The following is a 22,280-nucleotide window of genomic DNA, read 5'->3' on the forward strand; positions in this document are numbered from 1 at the left end:
GTTAAGAATTGTTTTAATATGTAAACAAAAAAGGAGGTTAACAGATCTGTTTGTTTACTCTCACCTTTAGTTTTCATTATATTTAATAATTCTCTTCACTATAATGTAAATTGTTAAGAAAATTGTTTTCTTTTAGTGCCTTCTGGAATGTTACCTAATTTTTTCTTTAGCCATTATTGCCAGAATTTCTATCTTCACCAAATGCCGAAGTCTGGCTTGGCACAAATCAGGAGCCACTTGTCAAAAAGAAACTAACTTTATTTTTAGAACTACAAACGCCAAACAAAACAGCTCCAGGGAAAAACCCTCAGAGCCCAACTGCCACCACCGGCTTCCACAAGCCTCTCTCTCCCACACCAGCCTTTTCCTCCCACAATCCTCCTCCTCTTGAGGCCGATTGGCTGGGTTGCGTGGGCAGAGCCAAAGAAGTCACCCAATGAGCAGCTCCGTGGAGGAGCCAATCAGCTAGATGTTGCTGGGGCAGCTGTGAGCCAATCATCAGCTGGCAGTCTGAAGGGCAGGGAAACAGCCCAATGAACATCACCGCAGAGGAGCCAGTCAGCTAGATGTTGCTGGGGCCACTGTGAGCCAATCATCAGCTGGCAGTCTGAAGGGCAGGGAAACAGCCCAATGAACATCACCGCAGAGGAGCCAATCAGCTAGATGTTGCTGGGGCAGTCTGAAGCTTGCTGGCAGCTGGAAGTTTGCTGGGGCCCCTTTGGCTGTGGCTCTCAACATCTCCCCCTCTCTGTTTAAACAACAAGCATGTGGCTTATGGACCGTGCCTGCCTTAGGTTGTCCAATACATATGGTCCTTACCCGTCTTCGGATGAGCTGACCTCAGGGCGTCAGCCTCCTGTCTTAGGTTGGTACCATTGTAATTGGATCTTACCCGTCATTGACTACCGGTCCAGTACAGCCACACCTGTGGAGAGGTCTCAGCGGGGGGGGGGGGTGAGGTTCTTTGCCTCACCTCTGTTGACCCCCAAATTTTAGCTGAATGATCATGACAAGCAGAAGGGAGGAAGATATACCAAGTCAATTGACGGTTCTGTAAGCAGTTCAGTGTAAGTTCTGTAAGCAGTTCAGTGATGGCTATTGCAGAAACTGTAGATTAGTTTTATCTTTGTCTTCACCGGTACAGGGATGAAGATAGGAATTCTGGCAATAATGACTAAAGAAAAAATTAGGTAACATTCCAGAAGACACTAAAAGAAAACAATTTTCTTAACAATTTATATTATCTTCATCGTTTTACCAAACATGAAATGGCAATGCTATATTTCTTTAAAAATATTTTTATTACTGCATAATAGTTATATTAAATACTAGGGTTCATTCTGACATAATCATATATGTGTGGAATATAATTTACTCCACCTCAGTCCCCAGTATGTCCTCTTTGGCTCCCTTCCACTCTCCCCAGTTCCACATCCTTTAGTCTACTGGTTTATTTATTTATAGTTATTTTTAATCTTTGCTTTATAGATTTGCATAAAGGTGAAATTCACTATGGTATATACATATGTGTAGATAGCATAATTTGATCAATTTCATTCTGTAGTTCTTCCCTTTATCCATTCCTCCTCCCATCCCTCTATTTCCTTTCTCTACTCCACTGATCTTCCTTCTATTTTTTCATGGCTTCTTCCCCATTTATCTTTTGTTTATTTTTTATTTTTTAGTCGTACTTGGACACAATACCTTTATTTATTTATTTTTATGTGGTGCTGAGGATTGAACCCAGTGCCTTGCATGTGCTAGGCAAATGCTCTGCCACTGAGCCACAACCCAGCCCCCCATTTATCTTTTCTTTATGGCAAAAATCTTCAAAATTTATTCTTCTAGCTTTTGGATTATATGGTATATTATTGTTATCTATAGTCACAACTGTACAGTAATATACCAGAACTTCTTGCTCCTGTCTAACTGTAAAATAGTACCCATTGATCTACCTGTCCCCATCCCTCTCTTACTCCTACTTTGGGGAGATGTTTCTAGTCAAGAAGGCCTTTTCTAGCATTCCTGAAAGGATGTTATCTATATATTGCTTCATTTACCTTTACATAAGGTCTACCCAACTCAGCAATGATCTTGAAGTAATGAAGAAGTTGAAATGTTCAGAGGAACATGTGAAGAAGGTACTTTTTTTTTTACTCTGTTTAATAGTATTTATTACTGTGGTTATTTTTATACTTACAAAATAGGGGTTGGAGAGTTTACTTTTTCTGGGGGATACTACCACTGAATAACTATATGAATTCTAATATTCCTAATTTATTTACATAAAAATTGCTGTATCATACAACAATTAATGGCTAAGTAATTACATTTCATTTTTTCCTCTTGAAGTTTTCCAGCACTTATTCATTTACACACAAAAAAATTTAAACACCTCCTGGTATGTGTTGGAAGCTATGAAAAACTAGATTCAAAGAGATGGCTAGGATATAGCTGCTAGTCTTGAGGAATTCTTTATAATGAGGGAGATCACCAGGTAATAAATGCATGATGAAATAGACTGTGATAACTTCTCTGATGGTAGGTACATAAAGATTTGCTGTGGAAGGTAAGAGGCAGTTAGGTGAGCTTCTGGTACCTGGCATATAAGAAGGGGAAAGTATAGAGTTATTTGAAAGGACAAGTAGTTGGAGACACTTAAGTATTGCAGAGGGGCACCAATAGTTTGGAAATGAGTTAGTACTATGGTTGACATGATTATCTCTCAATGGTCTGTGTATTAAAGGCTTGTTCACTAGCCAGTAGCACTGTTAGGAGCTGGTGGAAATTTTAAATAACAGATGAGGCCTAGTTGGAAGAAATTAGTTCAGTGAGAAATTGCCCTTATGGCCTTGAAGGGGATATTGGGACCTTGACCCCTCTTCTTCCTCTCTTTTTGGTTCTACCCACCATGAGGTAAGCAGCTTCCTCTACCATGTGTTTCTGACACTATTTTCTACCTTCCCACAGGTTCAAAAGCAATGGTGCCAATTGATCAGAGAATAAAATGTCCAACTCAGTGAACCAAATAAACCTATCTTAATTTGATTATCCATAGTGTTTTTTCATAGTGACAGAAAGCTGACAAACTGAGATAGACTTGCATAACTTCTTTGAGTCCTTAATCTCCCCATTTGTGCAGTAGAGATAATAAATTTTATATAAAAGTTTTATAATGAGGATTTCAGGTAATTATAAAAGATATTATTAATCTAGATTTTTTTTTATTCTTTCAAAACCTATGAAAATCAAGTCTTCAATTTTTGTTCATAGGAAAGTTTCAGGGAATTATTGTAAACTCAACTTTCTGCCCCCCATTTTCTTATAAGATTATAATTACATTAAAGAACTAATAGTCTTACAATCTTCTCTGAAGAGGTAAGAGAAAAGGAATGATAAAAAGAAAAGTAAGTGAAAAGTACCTGAGTTATATAGAAGAATGAGTGTAAACTTGCCCTAAGAGTAGAGGAAATGCAATATCTTAAACTTTATCTTTTTCTGTAAGAATAAAAGGAGTCCCAAACTCAGTAATGTTTTTAATTTTGTAGTAAAGTTGGAAACATTTTGGGCTAGGCAGAGATTTGAAAGAAAATTCTTATTCATTGAAGACTCCACTCTGTGTTACATAATATTCAAAAAACTCCACTATCATTTGAGAATGCTATGCAACTACTCTTAGAAGCTATGTATTATTTTATAAGAATATTATATATTCAAAAGTTGTTCATATTAGCAACATCATATATATGTGTATATATGTATGCTATGTGGTATATATTATCTGTTTATATGTATATTCTGGATGATATTAATTTTGTAATGGAAAACATTAACAAAAATGTACTAAGGTTATATTAGGAGTGACATAGTTTCTAAAGGGAAATTATCAGTAATACTAACAATCAATTAGTGCCAAAGCAGAGGCTTAGAATACTGAGAAGCCAGGAAGGAAATCTTGAGGGGGAAAATAAGGATATATAGGCCTTCTCCTGGGAAGATGTTCTGATAATTGGAAAATCAGATTCTGTCTTTGTGTACAACTAATATGTAGATAAACATTTCTATCAAACCATGTAGATGGAGCAACTTCAAGGATTGGGTTTACCCTGGAGTTCCACCTCCCTATATATTGAGGAGCTACTTAGACCTATTCTGCTTTCTGTAGAGGGGAGTTTTTTCTTCAACCTTAAGAAATCCAGAAGAGGGTTGATCAGATAACCTTAGGCTTCTTCTTTCCTATCTGCCTGTTATTCTGTGGGTGAAAAGATGAGAGAGTGAGAGTGAGAGTGAGCGTGAGAGAGAGAGAGAGAGAGAGAGAGAGAGAGAGAGAGAGAGAGAGAGAGAGATGCACTTCCTTAAATATGATGCACTTCTTTAGTGTCCTAATACATTCTGTCTGCTGTAACAGAGGACCATAGGCTGACTAATTTATAGTGAGCACAAATTATTTTCTCACATATATAGAGACCTGGAAGTCCATAAGTAAGGTGCTATTATTTTTTTGAGGGCCTCCTTACTACATGCTCACATAGTGGAAGAAGAACAAAAGAGAGAGGAAGGGGGGAAAACTCTCCCCCTTTTATAACAAAACCACTTTTATGATGAGGGCATTAATCCATTCATGAAGGTTGAGCCTTCATGACCTAATCATCTCTTAATGGTCTTACTTCTTAATATTGTTACAATTCCAATTAAATTTCAACATGATATTTCAAGGGGGCAAATATTTCAACCATAACACTTAGACAAGCTACACCTTTCAAGTTTTGTCATTTATTACTATCAATAGCTTTAGGATAAAACTTTCACCAAAAATATATTAAGAAACCTAAAATGGGGTTTTGAAATTTAAATTCAGTGCAGTATTAAGTCAAGCTGTGATTCTGTGTTCTGTTGCTGGTGATCAGGGGAAGGAGACAACAGAGGAGGGAACCCAGCAAGTAAGTGCACATGCCACTACAATATACATTATGTCCTATAAAAGAAAATTTAAATATTAAATAATGTTCTATAAATAATAGAGACTATATCTACAACTGACATATACCAGGCAAGTGAGAAGCATAGCACTTCAAATAGCTGTGGGTTACTAAAACATCAAATTGTAAATTTATATTCCCTAGCTCATTGATAATATAGAGACCTCCCAGATGTCAAAGATGACAAAATAACATCAATACAGAACAAAACTCTTTTGCAAAATGAGTATGTGCCCATCCCTGCCACTAAAAGTGGAGTGGAACAGCTGTCTTTGAAATATTATCTGTGGTTCTGTCTTTCTAGAGCTACTACAAGGTTTCTGATAACACAGCTCAAAATACAATTTCAAGGCAATAATTTTGACTAGAATTATGGAATTGGAAGGATCTTAATGTTCACTAGTTCAAACCCTACTCACTTGAGTCCTGAGATCATCCCTTATACAATCTTTAACCAAAGTAGTTACCATTCTGGTTTTTAACCGAGTACATTCTTTCTGTGTTGACTGAATAATGAGATGTTTATAATTTATGTTGAAACATCCCAGAGAGTTGTATATTCATATGTGTGTGTGTATATATATACATACACACACATATATTCAGTCATATATATACATATATATTACTGAAGTTAAACTTCAATTTTATGGACAATTCACATTAAAAATGCTATTAATGATTATTAATATTAAGTTAAGGGTAATCTACACTCCAGAGATTGCCAACTAGCTTCTTTCAGAAACTCCAGCTTCAGAGCCAGATTTTTCAAGCACTTCTGTTATTCTATTTCTATCAACACCTGAAGCTTTTGCTAATTAGCATACAGAATGTCATAAATATGTATTATTGGTAGAATTTATTACTTATTAATTAACATGATGGATTGTTACAAATAGGCTCTTGCTGGAGAAATGAGACATTGAACAGAGAGATATGAGTACTGGCTAAAGTATTCTCCATATGATGAAAGAGCTTTAGAATCCATTGAGGCATTCCTGTCACAATGATTCAAAACAGTTTGAATAGCCACCAGTCTATGATGTAGAGTATTTCTAGTTACCTTCTGTCCACTATAAAGACTATGATTATGCCTCTAGAATACTATTGTGTCTACCTCAAGTTTCCTTTCATGTAAGATAGTGGTATTATTACCTAAAAGGCGGAGAGCTAAGCTTTTGTTGAGCTTACAAAATAAGTTTGTGATCAGATTAGCATCTGCTTGCTAAGAAGTGTTTAATTAATATATTTGTGACTAAATTTGATCTTACATTTGCTTTATTATAACTTGGCAGTGTGGTTTAGGGAAATTACCTAATCCTGGCTCACTTCAAATGTTCTTTCTGTGGGGGAAGTTACTGGAGATTGAAACCAGGGGTGCTTTACTACTGAGATACAGTCCCGGCCCTTTTATTTTACTTTATTTTATTTTATTTTTGTGAGACGGTCTACCTAAGTTGCCAAGGCTGGCCTCAAACTTGTGATCCTCCTGCTGTAACCTCCCAAGATGCTGGTGCTGGGATTGCAGGTGTACCACCACACCTGACCTCAGTCTTTCTTAGTGAGAACTTTCAGTTACTGAAAAGAACCTAAGAGTCATGTATGATCAACTTGGCTTGGATCAGTTTGCAATAAATATTTTCTCTACAACTATATTCAGTAATAACTATGAAGCAGAAGCAGCTTCACACAGAAAAGAGAGATGAATACAAGGTAGGTGTTTTATTTGTCACCTCATTCTCCTTTTTGGCATTTGTAGAGTTTATGCCTTTGAGGCAGTCCTGTTAGTGGAAGATCAAAGCCCGGACTCTTACAAGAAGCAAAAATGCTTTCTGTGTATTGTTAATTAAAGTCTTTGAGAAAGATGAATGTAAGGATTAGACAGAGTGTTCTGTTGTTGTTGTTCAAGAATGTGTCAAATATCACAGATTTTCTGCTGCTTTGTTCTTTTTCTGATTTAAGGGAAAAGAATACTCATAAAAATAGTGAAAGTGATTTGTTTTTAGTTGCTAGGAGAAACGTGAGTGTGATCAGGGGAGGCTAAACAAAGAGAGTCCTGAGGAGAAAGAAATTCCATCTACATCAACCTACTGCAGGCCATTGTTGGATTTATAAGGTGTTGGCAAATGGCTTCTCAGATATAAAGATAATACTCTCATTTGACTCCATTTCCTTAGAATTATTTAAGGGTCAAGTTGAAAAACAACTCTAATCAATGAGAATCAGACACTGGGACTTCTAGACCAAATTATTCTATAGCATACTCAGACCAAACTTTAGAGAGAATGTAAACAGATGTAGAGGCAGGTGTCCAGAGCATTTTTACAAAAACCTTGTAGATCCTAGATAACATGATTACTTCAATCAAATGCAAGAATTTTTTTTTAAAGTTGAATTTTTCACACTTATTCAAATCTGTCTCTGAATAATAACCAACTCTGCAAGTCCAGATCTGGATTCAACCTCTATATGAATATTACCTGATCAGCACTGACCTATTGTTGCTTCCTCTATTTTATTTCCCATTGTCAGAACCTTCACTTATTTGTATCCAAGCTCTTGTATTTGCGTTGCTGTTCAGCTGCATTAATTTGTATTTGTTTATATTTCTTAGGCTTTTCAAATGATATTGATTTTCCTTCCCAGATTAAACTGTGTTGTTTCCAGTATTTTATTTTATTTTATGAGGAGGGGTTTTGCTATGTTTCCCAGGTTGGCCTGAAACTCATGGGTTCAAGTGACCCTTTTGCCTCAGCCTCTCAAATAGTTGAAATTACAGGCATGCACCACCATGCATGACTGTTGTTATTTTTTTATTTCTTCAAATATCAACATCTGTTTTTGAATAGAATAACAGAATATTAAGATCACTAAAGTAGTCTAGTTTGGATTATTTTAATTACAAACAAAATATATATTTTTTCAATAACTCAGTCTTGTAGCTCTACTATTTCAAAGAGTCTTTTTTATTCATCTGCCCCTAGTCCAGGGTAAAAAAAATATAATGAAAGAGTGGGAGAGGAAGAGTTATAGAAGGGGAGTAGAGAGGAAAGAAGAGGATATGTAGAGAGAGACAGAGACAGAGAGATTGATTGATTGGTGCTGGCTTACTTGGCACAGGTGAGAAAGACACCTGTGTAGAATGTTTCTGGACAACTATTAGAAACATTGTTATATAATGAAGATGAAGAATCCTTCTACTAGAATGGTAATTCATGGAACTCTTTCATTCTCTAATTGCATATTAACTGCCATCATCCATGTGTAAAACCATGAAATAAATGCATTAGTGTTGCTTGTACTATTTGTCCTTTTGAAGAAACTGCAACTTTAATGAACATCCCATTATTCCTATCTTCCCTTTAAGGATTCCCAGTCCATATCCTGTATACTATGGATCTCTAGTATTCACATAGACTGGCTCTTATTTGATAGTTCAAGCAACTTTCCTCTGGGCACTATCTCGATATACCTTTGCTCCTTTGCTTCAATTTCTTAATACTGAAAAAAACTAATATACTTTCCTGCCATATTGGTTATTTACAGAGATAAATCTATGTCCTTACTTCAAGAAATTCCCCACATATAATTTTCATACACATAATCCTTATTCATTAAATTGTTGCAAATAACACTAATAAACCACTAATTTATGTGGTCCTAGGTGATTGATAGGAGGGGGGAAATCTGTTTTCTCTAATTTTATTCTTGATAACAAAAGAAATACAATATAATGTGAGCTGATTGTTTATAAAGGAACATGTCTCTGGGAGGCCTACTAAGCTGACTTAGAGCTCTAAGCCAAAGCTTTGTCTCCAAAGATGGAATAAGGAAAGTGACAGTTGATTTTGTGAGCAATTACTCATCATTTTTTTTCTGAATCTTATGCTGTTTTTTAAGTATACTGCTAGATCACATGTAAGAATCTTGATATGGACAAAATGTTCATTCATCTTAAAATAAGCTGTACAGTCAAGCTAAGTTATTAGGAAAATTTTTCATACTATAAGCATAATTCCCTAAAGAGAGAGAGAGAGAGAAAATCAAAAAGAGAGAAAGTTCTATTTTATATTTGGAAAGCATACTGGTAAGCATGCAAAACACCTAACTATATAGTTGAGGATATAATTTATTGGAAATATAAATATATCAATATTATAGTCTCAATACCATTAGTGCATACTTATTGGGCATCTGTTTTATGCTTGCTGTAACTGCATGTTGTTCCATGCTATAGTATTTATACATAGATAATATCTTGTGTTTGTAGCATATCAATCCATTTCTTATATTTTTAGAAGTGCATCATATCACACTATCTTATTAGATAAATAGTTAAAATTCATTAATTTGGAACTTAGTCTTTTTAACCATTAATACAGAGATTGTGTGGGAGGTTACTTGCTCCTTATATTTGGGAAATTAAAAGGCTTTTCTAAGCAAATTAATAAAGTAACAGATTAGAAAGGCACTGTTTACATTGCTTATAAAGTAAGTTTCTTTGAAAAAAATTAAACATGCTTATTTGCAATGAAAAGTCAGAGTAATTCTTATAATATATATGTTAAAGCAGGTTCCCTAGGAACCAACTCTACATTACTCCTTTGGCTCATTTATATTACTGTACTTATTTAAAATAATAAAACTGAATTGTTTTCCAAATATTTTGTTAATTCAGACTGACCATTAAAATTTCTTTCAGTGTATTGAACCACAATAGAAAGAATACAGTCACATGCACCTAACATATTTCAGACAACAGCAATCTATATATAGTGGTAGTTTCAAAACAATTACAAGTACACATATATTGCCTAGTTATGACATAGCTGTTTTATTATATAAGTACACTCTATGATGTTCACACAATTATGAAGTCACCCAACAGCATATTTCTTGTCCACATTGTTAAGCAATGTACTTGATTAGGAGTCAAGTACTTGGGTTCTAGTCACAGCTGTGTCCACTGCTAATTACCTGACCTTAAGCAAGTCATCTTTCATTGCTAGACCATAGGGTTCTATAAAACAAGATATTTCACTTCTGGCTCTAAAATGTAATTGTTCTCTGAAATTTGCTTGAATTAATTATGAGGTATGTGTATACAATATTTTAGATATAACAAATCTAATAATTACCATAAATATGCAGTCCCATGGATTCTTTAACAAAACTTCTGAGAATTTGTTTCAGTCACAATCCCTGAGTAGAACAGACTTGCTTATCAACATGATTCTAAACCCTAACAGCTGATTGGATTAGAGATGGAAACCTGGCCTAAGATGAATCTGTCAGAAAATGAATATTTCCCCTGAGAATTTGGAACTAAGGCACTGAAAATGTAGGGTAATTAAGGAAATGGTGCATGGATTAAAACCACCAAATGGAATTTCAGCCTGAGTCAGCTTTAAAGCAAACCTAAGTCAAAATTGAGGCTGAAAACATGAAGGATCAGAGAGAGACACAAATAAAAAGGGGAAATTGTTTTGTATTTCAAAGAGGAGAATGGAATATATGCACATATAGAAACAGAAGATGAGCCATGAATGATAGGAAAAATAGCTTTAGTTCCTGACTTTTCAGTTTTAGTCCCAGTAGAGTCAAATATTATTTTGGGTTCAGTAATGAGATGTCTTCAAGAAAGTCCATTATATGCATACAATAAACCCATCTTGACTTATTTTACTATGAGTAGTATTCTGACCTTACAAGAAAATTATATAATTAATCACTAAGTTTTATTTAACATCATGTGCCAGTATTACACTAAGTGCTATGGGGGAAGCAAAATTAGAAACAAAGTTCAAGACATGTTTTTTTTTTTTTTTAACATGATCTTAAAGATTGTCTTGGGGTAAAAAAGCTAACATGAATGAGTGAATGCTATTTTTTTTCCAATATTTTGTTTTAGATAGCATATGAATATATGTACCATAAATAATCTATAGTAATACTCTAGATATGTTTCAGTCATTATAACCTATGTGTGCTTGTAATTGTTTTACTGTAAAGGATTATTTATACAAATATTTGTACAGACTACTTCATTTCCTGTACATTTTTTTCTGGGTGTTGCTTGGAAGATTAGCTGTCATTTCCAAAGATGCATAATTTATTCATTGAGATCAGTGCTTGGATAAGAAATCATGAATTCTTTTTTCAATATTAGCACTCCTGCATTATATAGAAATCAAGAAGTTAAGCTGGATTTTCATGATTCTACCAGGATTGCTACAGTGTGATCTAGAATATTTCCCAAAGGCCCATGTGTTAAAGACTCGATCTTCAACTTGGTGCTCTTGGAAGGTGGTGAAAACCTTTAAGATATGGGATCAAATAATAGGTTTCAGTTCATTGGGGGAGGGCATTATATCAATAAGATAATTAAAATAGTGTTAAGATTCAGCCACTTTTCATGAACAAACACTCCTTATATTGCTGCAAGGCTCTAGTTAATTTCCAGATATCTTAAAATACTGGTTCTGACATTTTTGCTACTGTTCTCATTATTCTTATGGAGGGGGTGAATTTTCAGACCTCAATACTCTGGTACTTTCACTGATATCTGTCACCTCCTTTCCTTTATTTTTTCACTTTTTAAATTTTTACCCATCATAGAAAACCTTTCCTGTCTTTTGCTTACATATAAGTAATCTGACCAACCTCCTGTTGTCAAGTTTCTCTCACCTCAGTTCAAGTGACAATTCAGTTTGAAAAAAATAATTTACATTTCTCATTCTAAACTCTATATAGAGATAATCTGATTGGTGAAAATTTATGTAGAATTCATTCCTTGTCCATTTAAAAATGTTCAGTATGACAATGTCATGTACTGTTTCTGTGGGGAAAAAAAAGGGGGAGTTTCTCTGAGAACATGGATGTATTGGGGCTTGTTAGAGGCACCAAATGAAATCTATTATATGATGATACATCTAGATCTAGTGGAGAATAGAGCGTTAATGCATTGTGATATGAAGAGTAAATGAAGCACAAAGATAAATAGGATTTTTTTTTGGTTAGATACAAAATCATTATTGTAAAATTGGGAGAAAGAAGCAGAAAGTGATGAAAGGGAAAATCACATTGTCTTACTATCCAGAAATGACTATTGTTAACAGATATACATACATAATATGTGAATGATATATAATGAACATATATATCTTTCTAGTTACATGCAAATATATTATGAGAACTTTGCAGTGTTATTAAATATCCTTCTACAGTTTGAGAACTTAAGGTTTCATAGTATCCAATTTCTCATTCCAAGGTTTCTTAGGCATAAAATAATCATGGGTAGTGTTGGGTCCACTTTAATTATTATAATTCAAATTTTATGGGTTTTTCCTTGTATGTATAATGGAAAAATTCAAATATTCAAATTCTACCTCTCTAGGAATTGTCTCATCCATAATCATGAAGATTATTATACATAAATTGTCGTGTATATACTTATACACTTAGAATTAATTCCTAGGAAAGATTTTTTTACTACTTTGTTAAAGAGTATGAGTATGTTTGATGATCTTAATATATAGTATCTAATTGCCCCTTATATTTGATTTTTAACAGCTTTCTTGTGATATGATTTTCTAAAATCTGACAGAAAAACATTTTTCATGTGTCTAAAATTCTTCTTTTTACAACTAAGTAAACTATATATTTTTTTCTGAATATCATGACTATACTTTTTGAAGAATCTAAATTAACTGTGGTTATTTAGCTCCCTTGGTCATTATTAGGCCAAGTAAAAATGTTAATGGTTCAATTGTTAAAGAATACTTTGCCATATCAATTTACCATGTACTGTCAACATTTTTATTTCATTTTTAATGAAGATTTTATATTCTTTTAAAAATAAATTTTGCATTCAAGAATAAAGATGTGTCTTGTGGTATTGTAGCTACTGAAGGAATGTTTATTGAAGTCCCTGAAACTATAGAGATGGCTATTTACTACCTCTTGATGATCGAATCTTCTCTTGGTTTAAGCTCCTTGGAAGAGCTTTTAGTCCAATTTTAATCTTCAATTTTCAAGGCAATGTCCATTCAATTTATGCTGCTGCACATTCAGAAAGTCAATTTATCAAGAATCTCTGATCTTGGGCAATAATTATGCTATGCTCCCCAGAGTTACATGTCTTTCATTTGGCTGCTTGTTTAAACTGGCAAGTCTGTGTTTTTCTTTCTTGGATTTTCTTGTTTTATTTTATAAGTGTAAAACTGCAGGAGATTAAAGAGTCGATATGCATAGTAAAACCAATAAGTGCAAAATTTGAAGGGAACATGTACAGGTTTTCTCTGAAAGATTGACTTAACTAGATTAAATTGTCTTGTTTTCTTTTTATTTTCTTCAATGTAGTTTAGAGGAAATTATCAGTATGTGACTAGGTAGTTCATAAGTTAGAATATTATGCCAAATACTGCTAATGTTGGAAATGTTTTTTTATTAAGTCTCTTCAATATCTAATTATTTATGTGTAACTAGAAATTGTCAGTGTCTGGAGTTTGAAATATATGGCATATTTCCTGACCTTAAGATGTACACTTTTTATTCAATCTACACATATAAAAATATGAGTCTAACAGTGTGTGTTCATATAAATTGAAAGATCAGCAACATTAGTATAGTTATTAAATTAAGTACTGTGCACATTTAGGCTACCTCAATTTACCCAAATCTCTCCAATTTCTGGACAGAAGTATCAATGATATTCAAATTTTACTTATTGTTGCTCTCATTTATTTCAGTCTCCTAAGGGCTTCTCTGAATGTCTTAGTCCTTTTTGCTATTGTTATAAAAATACGTAAGACTGTGTAATTTATGCAGATAAGAAGTTTAGTTTTGTTCTTGATTCTGTAGGTCCAAAAGCATGACACTAGCATGTGCTCTGTTATAGTGAGAACCTCATAGTGGAAAGGCAATCAGGTGTATATGGAAGAGAAGTGAGAAAGAGGGGAGAAGAGCCAAATTTACACAAAACAGCTCTTGTGATAAGTAATCCATTCCTGCAAGTATAATCCCAACCTCATGAGAAAAACATTACTACTTGTTAAAGTCCTTATCAACTTTTAAATTTATTTTTAAATTTTTGTTGGCTTATTTATTCACAGGTAACTACACAAAGCAGGAGACACTGTTGTATATCTTTATTTATATATTTGTGGTACTTGGGATAGAACCCAGGGCTTTATGCATGCCAGGCAGACACTCTACCACTAAGCCACAGCCCCAACCCCTCTATCAGCCCTTCTAAGGCCCTATTTCCCAATCTGTTATATTGACAAATTTCAACATAAGTTTAGGAGAGAACAAAGCATATTGAAACCAAGGCAGTTAAGAAGTATGCTTAGGTGCTATTGTATGTCAGCGGATCTCACAATCTCTTGTTGAGTGCTGGGATTATTTAGTTGGGTACTTATATACTAACACAACCAAGGCATTACCATATTATTCTGTAGAAAATTATATTCCCTGTTTTTAAAAATTTAAAATTTGTTCTAATTAATTATACATAACAGTAAAATGCACTTTGGCACATCATACATAAATGGATATAACTTCTCATTCTTCTGGTTGTACATGATGTAGAAGCACACTGGTCATGTAATCATATATCCACAAGGGGTAATAATATCTGATTCAATGCTACTGTACTTCATAACCCCATACCATCTCCCCTCCCTTCATTCCCCTCTATCTAACCCTAAGTACCTCTATTATTCTCTAGCCACCCCCCTTATTGTGAATTAGCATCCACATATCAGATAACATTCAGCCTTTGTTTTTGGGGGGATTGGCTCATTTTGCTTAGCATGATATTCTCCAGATATATTTTAATGTTACTTTCCACGTTATAAAAGACGAGTGTCCAGATTAATATCATGTAATCCAGAGTATGGAATGTTTTCTTTCTCCAAAACTAGTAGGAGGCAGTGACCTGGATACACTCAATATACCCTCAAGTGAACTGTTACAATTTTTTTTTAAAGAACGTATTATTTTAGTTGAAGTTGTCAATGGACCTTTATTTAATTTATTTATTTTTAGGTGGTGCTGAGGATTGAACCCAGTGCCTCACACATGCTAGGCAATCACTCTACCACTGAGTTATATCCCAAGCCTGTTACAACGTTTAAAGTGGGACAGGGGAAGGAGTTTGCAAACCTGTTTTGGATTTCATATCATATAATAGCTTACTATTTAAATTTTTCATGTATAAAGATACTTTTGTTTTTCAATCATTGTCCTGTTTCCTCCAAATGCTTTGAAATATTTATAGACAATACAGTTGCTATTATGGGGGCAACTCAGAAGACTCCAAATTTGCTGGCATGCAGAAACATTATGGAACATTTCATGAAGATGCATTCTTGTTTTTTGTTTTGTTTTGTTTTGTTTTATGTGCATGTCTCTTACTCTCCCCAGCACTGAGGCATAAAATTCTGACTATCTTGCCCACCAGGCAAATCTGTGAGATAGCAAGTCATACTGCGTAGTGATTGTCCACCTCCATATGGTGATGCAAGCTTTCTTACTGCATCACACTCATTACTCCTGGCTGGTTGCTGCTTTCCTGGGGAAAAAAGTCCTGCATCAGTTCACCAGCTGTGTCCAAAAAACCTTAATCTCAGTTCATGTTCAAGCTAGATGGGACCAATATATTATCTGCATTTAGTGTGTAGAAATATCATGAATCTTTCTGAGTACTGTGAGCCAAGGAGTCAGAATCCTGAGACAAGTTCAGGCTGTAGCAACTTGCCAGTTTCAGGTATAGCTCAGGCCAAACCTAGCAATCTCTGGCTTAAAAAAGCTATGAGTAGGATTCAAGTATACAGTCAGAGGTTGTGGCCAAGGTGTTATCTATTTAGAGTCACAAAGTGTTCTTGGCCCAGTTTGTTGTACTGATACAGAACCAAAGAAACTTGAAATCATAGACTTTTAGAGTTTAAGGAAACCTCCAGAGAATTATAGTAATTTTCATGTATTTTAAGTGCATATGACCACATATAAGTTTATAAGGATTTAAAATATATTCATATTTTATCTGAAAATGAGGATTTAAAATGTTAATTACTTCAAAGCAACTAATTATTCCCAATGAAATTGTGAGTTTTAGTGGCATATTACTTAACAAATCCAGGACTCCTGAAATTACTTATTACTTAACAAATCCAGTCCAAGAAGGGCAATTGCTGGGTCAAATGGTGATTCCATTCCCAGCTTTCCCGGGAATCTCCATACAGCTTTCCAAATTGGCCACACCAGTTTGCAGTCCCACCAGCAATGGACAAGAGTACCCTTTTCCCCACATCCTCGCCAGCACTTGTTGTTGTTTGACTTCATAATGGCTGCCAATCTTACTGGAGTGAGATGGTATTTTAGGGTGGTTTTGATTTGCATTTCTCTGATTGCTAGAGATGGTGAGCATTTTCTCATGTACTTGTTGATTGATTGTATGTCCTCCTCTGAGAAGTGTCTGTTCAGGTCCTTGGCCCATTTGTTGATTGGGTTATTTGTTATCTTATTGTCTAATTTTTTGAGTTCTTTGTATACTCTGGATATTAGGGCTCTATCTGAAGTGTGAGGAGTAAAAATTTGTTTCCATGATGTAGGCTCCCTATTTACCTCTCTTATTGTTTCTCTTGCTGAGAAAAAACTTTTCAGTTTGAGTAAGTCCCATGTGTTTATTCTTGTTATTAACTCTTGGGCTATGGGTGTCCTATTGAGGAATTTGGAGCCCGCACCCACAATATGTAGATCGGAGCCAACTTTTTCTTCTATCAGATGCAGAGTCTCTGATTTGATATCAAGCTCTTTGATCCATTTTGAGTTAACTTTTGTGCATGGTGAGAGAAAGGGGTTCAGCTTCATTTTGTTGCATATGGATTTCCAGTTTTCCCAGGACCATTTGTTGAAGATGCTATCCTTCCTCCATTGCATGCTTTTAGCCCCTTTATCAAATATAAGAAAGTTGTGATTTTGTGGATTGCTCTCTGTGTCCTCTATTCTGTTCCATTGGTCCACCTGCCTGTTTTGGTACCAGTACCATGCTGTTTTTGTTACTATTGCTCTGTAGTACAGTTTGAAGTCTGGTATCGCTATACCGCCAGATTCACACTTCCTGCTTAGAATTGCTTTTGCTATTCTGGGTATTTTGTTTTTCCATATGAATTTCATGATTGCTTTATCTATTTCTACAAGAAATGCCATTGGGATTTTGATTGGCATTGCATTAAACCTATAGAGAGCTTTTGGTAATATCGCCATTTTGATGATGTTAGTTCCGCCTATCCATGTACATTTTTTCCATCTTCTAAGATCTTCTTCTATTTCTCTCTTTAGGGTTCTATAGTTTTCATTGTATAAATCTTTCACCTCTTTTGTTAGGTTGATTCCCAAGTATTTTTTTTGAGGATATTGTGAATGGAGTGGTTGTCCTCATTTCCATTTCAGAAGTTTGGTCGCTGATATACAGGAATGCCTTTGATTTATGTGTCTTGATTTTATATCCTGCCACTTTGCTGAATTCATTTATTAGCTCTAGTAGTTTCTTTGTAGACTCTTTTGGTCTGTTAGATATAGTATCATATCATCTGCAAATAGTGATAATTTAAGTTCTTCTTTTCCTATTTTTATGCCTTTAATTTCTTTCGTCTGTCTAATTGCTCTGGCTAGTATTTCAAGAACTAAATTGAATAGAAGTGGTGAGAGAGGGTATCCCCGTCTTGTTCCAGATTTTAAAGGGAATACCTTCAGTTTTTCTCCATTTAGAATGATGCTAGCCTGAGGCTTAGCATATATACATTTTGCCATGTTGAGGTAAGTTCATGTTATCCCTATTTTTTTTAGTGTTTTGAACATCAAGGGATGCTGTACTTTGTCGAATGCTTTTTCTGCATCTATCAAGATGATCATATGGTTCTTATCTTTAAGTCTATTGATGTGGTGAATAACATTTATTGATTTATATATATTGAACCAGCCTTGCATCCCAGGGATGAATCCTACTTGATCATGGTGCACAATTTTTTTGATATGCTTTTGTATTTGATTCGCCAGAATTTTATTGAGGATTATTGCATCTAAGTTCATTAGAGATATTGGTCTGTTGTTTTCTTTCTTTGAAGTGTCTTTGTCTGGTTTCGGGATCAGGGTGATGTTGGCCACATAGAATGAATTTGGAAGAGCTCCTTCTTTTCCTATTTCTTGAAATATCTTGAAAAGTATTGGTATTAATTCTTCTTTGAAGGTTTTATAAAACTCCGCTGTGTACCCATCTGGTCCAGGGCTTTTCTTGGTTGGTAGTCTTTTGATGGCTTCTTCTATTTCCTCCTTTGTTTTTGGTCTATTTAAATTGTGTGTGTCTTCCTGACTCAATCTGGGCAGATCATATGACTTAAGAAATTTATCGATATCTTCACTATCTTTATTTTATTGAAATACAGGGTTTCAAAATACTTTCTAATTATCTTCTGTATTTCTGTAGTGTTCGTTGTGATATTGCCTTTTTCATCCTGTATGTTAGTAATTTGAGTTCACTCTCTTCTTCTCTCTGTTAGCATGGCTAAGGGTCTGTTGATCTTATTTATTTTTTCTAAGGACCAACTTTTAGTTTTATCAATTTTTTCAGTGTTTTTTTTTTGTTTCAATTTTGTTGATTTCCGCTCTGATTTTAATTATTTCTTGCCTGCTACTACCTTTGCTGTTGTTTTGCTCTTCCTTTTCTAGGGTTTTGAGATGAAGTGTGAGTTCATTTATTTGTTGTTTTTTTTTTTTCTTTTTTTGAGGAATGAACTCCAGGAAATGAATTTCCCTCTTAAAACTGCTTTCATTGTGTCCCATAGATTCTGATATGTTGTGTCTGTATTTTTATTTGTCTCTAAGAATTTTTTTATCTCCTCCTTTATGTCTTCTGTAACCCATTGATCATTCAGTAACATATTGTTCATTTTCCCGGTGATACACGATTTTTCCTTTCTTCTTTTATCATTGATTTCCAGTTTCATTCCATTATGATCATATAAGATGCATGGTATTATCTCCACACGTTTATATTTACTAAGAGTTGCCCTATGGCATAATATATGGTCTATCTTTGAGGAGGATCCATGTGCTCCTGAGAAGAACGTGTATCCACTTGATGATGATTGATATATTCTACATATTTCGGTTAAGTCAAAGTTATTGATTGTGTTATTGAGTTCTATAGTTTCTTTATTCAGCTTTTGTCTTCAGGATCTGTCTAATGTTGAGAGCGGTGTGTTGAAGTCACCCATAATTATTGTTGTGGTCTATTTGACTCTTGAAATTGAGGAGAGTTTGTTTTAGGAACGTTGCAGCACCATTGTTTGGTGCATACATATTGATAATTGTTATGTCTTGTTGGAGAATGGTTCCTTTTAACAATATATAGTGTCCTTATTTATCCCTTTTGTTTAACTTAGGTTTGAAGTTGATTTCATTCAATATGAGTATGGCCACTCCTGCTTGCTTCTGAGGGCCATGTGTGTGGTATGATTTTTCCCAACCTTTCACCTTCAGCCTGTGTATGTCTTTTCCTATTATATGAGTCTCCTGAAGTCAGCATATTGTTGGATCTTTTTTTAATCCAGGTTACTAGCCTATGTCTCTTGATTGGTGAATTTAAGCCATTAACATTTAGGGTTACTATTGATTTATGGTTTGTACTTCCCATCATGTTTATTTATTTATTTATTTTAATTTGGCTAGTTTTTCCTCTTTGGTTATTTTTCTCCCCCTTTACTGAGATACTTCCCACTGTTAGTTTTGGGTGCTGTTTTTTCAATTCCTCTTCTTGTAGTATTTTGGTGAAAATGCCTTGCAGTGCTGGTTTTCTGGCTGCGGATTCTTTTAAGTTTTGTATATAGTGAAATATTTTAATTTCACTGTCAAATCTGAAGCTTAATTTTGCTGGATACATTATTCTTGGTTGGAATACATTATTTTTCAGCATTTGAAATATGTTGTTCCAGGATCTTCTCACTTTCAAAGTCTGTGATGGAAAATCAGCAGTTAATCTAATTGGTTTACCCCTGAATGTAATCTGCCTCCTTTCTCTCATAGCTTTTAATATTCTCTCCTTGTTCTGTATGTTGGCTATCTTCATAATTATGTGTCTTGAAGTTGGTCTATTTCGGTTTTGTATGTTTGGGGTCCTGTAGGCTTCCAGGATTTGGTAATCCATTCCATCTTTCATATCTGAGAAGTTTTCTAACATTATTTCATTCAACAGATTGTTCATTCCTTTGGTTTGAACCTCTATAGCTTCTTCTATCCCAATGACTCTCAAGTTTGGCTTTTTTATGACATCCCATATCTCTTGTATGGATTGCTCGTGATTTTTTAACATCTTTTCTGCATTGACTATATTCTTTTTGAGCTGATTAACTTTGTCTTCATTATCTGATATTCTGACTTCTATTTGATCTAGTCTATTTGTAATATTCTCGTTTGAGTTTTAAATTTGTTTTATGGTTTCCTGCATTTCTAGGATTACTGTTTGATTTTTTAAAAAATCTCTATCTCCTGGTAGAGTTCCTTCTTTGCAATTTGAATTTGCTTATGCAAATCATTTTCAAAGTATTCTTTTATTGTTTGACTTGCTGTCTCATGACTTCTCTAAGATTCCATTCCATCTGAGTCAGGTATGCCTTGAGTTCTTTCTCTGTCCATTTTTCTGAAGTCTCTAGGTTCTCCTGTAGATTTAAGTTGTCCTGCATTGTTTGTAATCCTTTTTTCCCTTGTTTTTTCATGTTGTTCACATTACTTTCCAACTCTGTTTAACTGCTGTGTTTCTGTATTCTCCTATAAATTTGTTTTGGTTTTGTATATCTCTGTGGTCTCTCCTTTGTGGTGGGAGACTATGCCTAGAAATGTTGGGCTTTATTGTACTTTAAAGCTATTTCATTCAATTAATAAAAGGCTTCCGGATTCTGTATGCATATAGTGATCTGTTGTTTGTTCTTAGGACTTTATGTTTAGGTTAGGTGCTATTATGGCATGAGGGTTAGTATGTCTTGGCTACTTTGGAAGATTGCTCTACTGAAGGGGGATACTAACAGGCGATTGGATCAGGGTGTTTGGTAATTGCTAGGTATTTAGGAGCCCTATAGACAGCCTCAAAACATTCTCCTATTTGCATTTAGACAATTACAGGTGATGGAAGATGTAATGCTTAGGATGAAAGTTGGGGGGTAGGGGAAGGAAGGTGCTCTTAAAAAGAAAGAAGGAGAGAGAGATAGATAGAATAGAGGAGAATGGAAAGAACAATAAAACTTGAAAAGTGAAAAAAGGCAGAAGGAAAAGGGGAGAAAAGAAAAAAAACTAATAAAATAGAAATTTTAGAAAAATGAGGTCTTAGAGATCCATTTTCTTCTCTTCCAGTAGGTGAAGCTTCTGCCCTCTATGTGCCAACAGCAATGCTGTAAGGCAGCTCCTGGGAGTCTCTCAATCCTGTTAGTCCAGAGCCGTTTCACTTCTCTGGCCCCTCCCCCGCTTCCTCTTGCCAGCCAGCCAGGTCCTGCTCACCGGAGGCAATTCCCCAAGAATTTGGTTACACTTTCAGCCCCACCGAGTGCTCTATTTCCCTAATGACTGAGCACTCTCTCTGTCATTCATCTAAACCCCAGTGCTGTGGAGTGGTGATCTGGGAACCAACAGTTTAATTTTTCTGGACCCTTTTGGTGGGCACGCCCTCGGAAACTGGCGGCTAAGACCTTGGGTGTCGCCGCTGGTGGTAAGGGGAGTTGGGGATTGAGAATCCCCTCTGCTTCCCTCGGCCCCTACAGTCACGTCCACTCCACTGGCGGTAGGAGTAGTTGGGGTTCAGGAGTGCCCTTTGCTTCCCTTCGCCCCTACAGTCATGCCCATGCCACTGGAGGTCGGGGGAGTTGGGGGTGGGGAGTTTTCTCTGCTTCCCTCTACCCCTACAGTCACGCCCGTGATGCTGGCGGTAGGGGGAGTTGGAGGTCAGGAGTCCCTTGGCCTCTACAGTCACGCCCACGGAGATATTTTTGAGGTTTCCAGGCTGTTTGTATCTGGTAGGGGTGGGATTCACACACCTGCTAAAGTGGATTCCACTGGAAAGGAATCTCGTCAGCCGAATTCTGGTGACATCACTTCTCTGCTATGGGGGGCCCCAGCCTCCTTGCCGGAGTGTCCAAAGGGAGGGGTGGGACTGGCCTGTCTCTGGTCTGACCCAATCTTGGTTGGTTTCTGTTCCTGGTCTGCTATTTCATGAAGGCTTGGTTAGAGACCTCTTCATAGGGTCCCTGCTGA

Source organism: Ictidomys tridecemlineatus, chromosome X (assembly GCF_052094955.1).
Source record: "Ictidomys tridecemlineatus isolate mIctTri1 chromosome X, mIctTri1.hap1, whole genome shotgun sequence".
NCBI classification, from domain to species: domain Eukaryota; kingdom Metazoa; phylum Chordata; class Mammalia; order Rodentia; family Sciuridae; genus Ictidomys; species Ictidomys tridecemlineatus.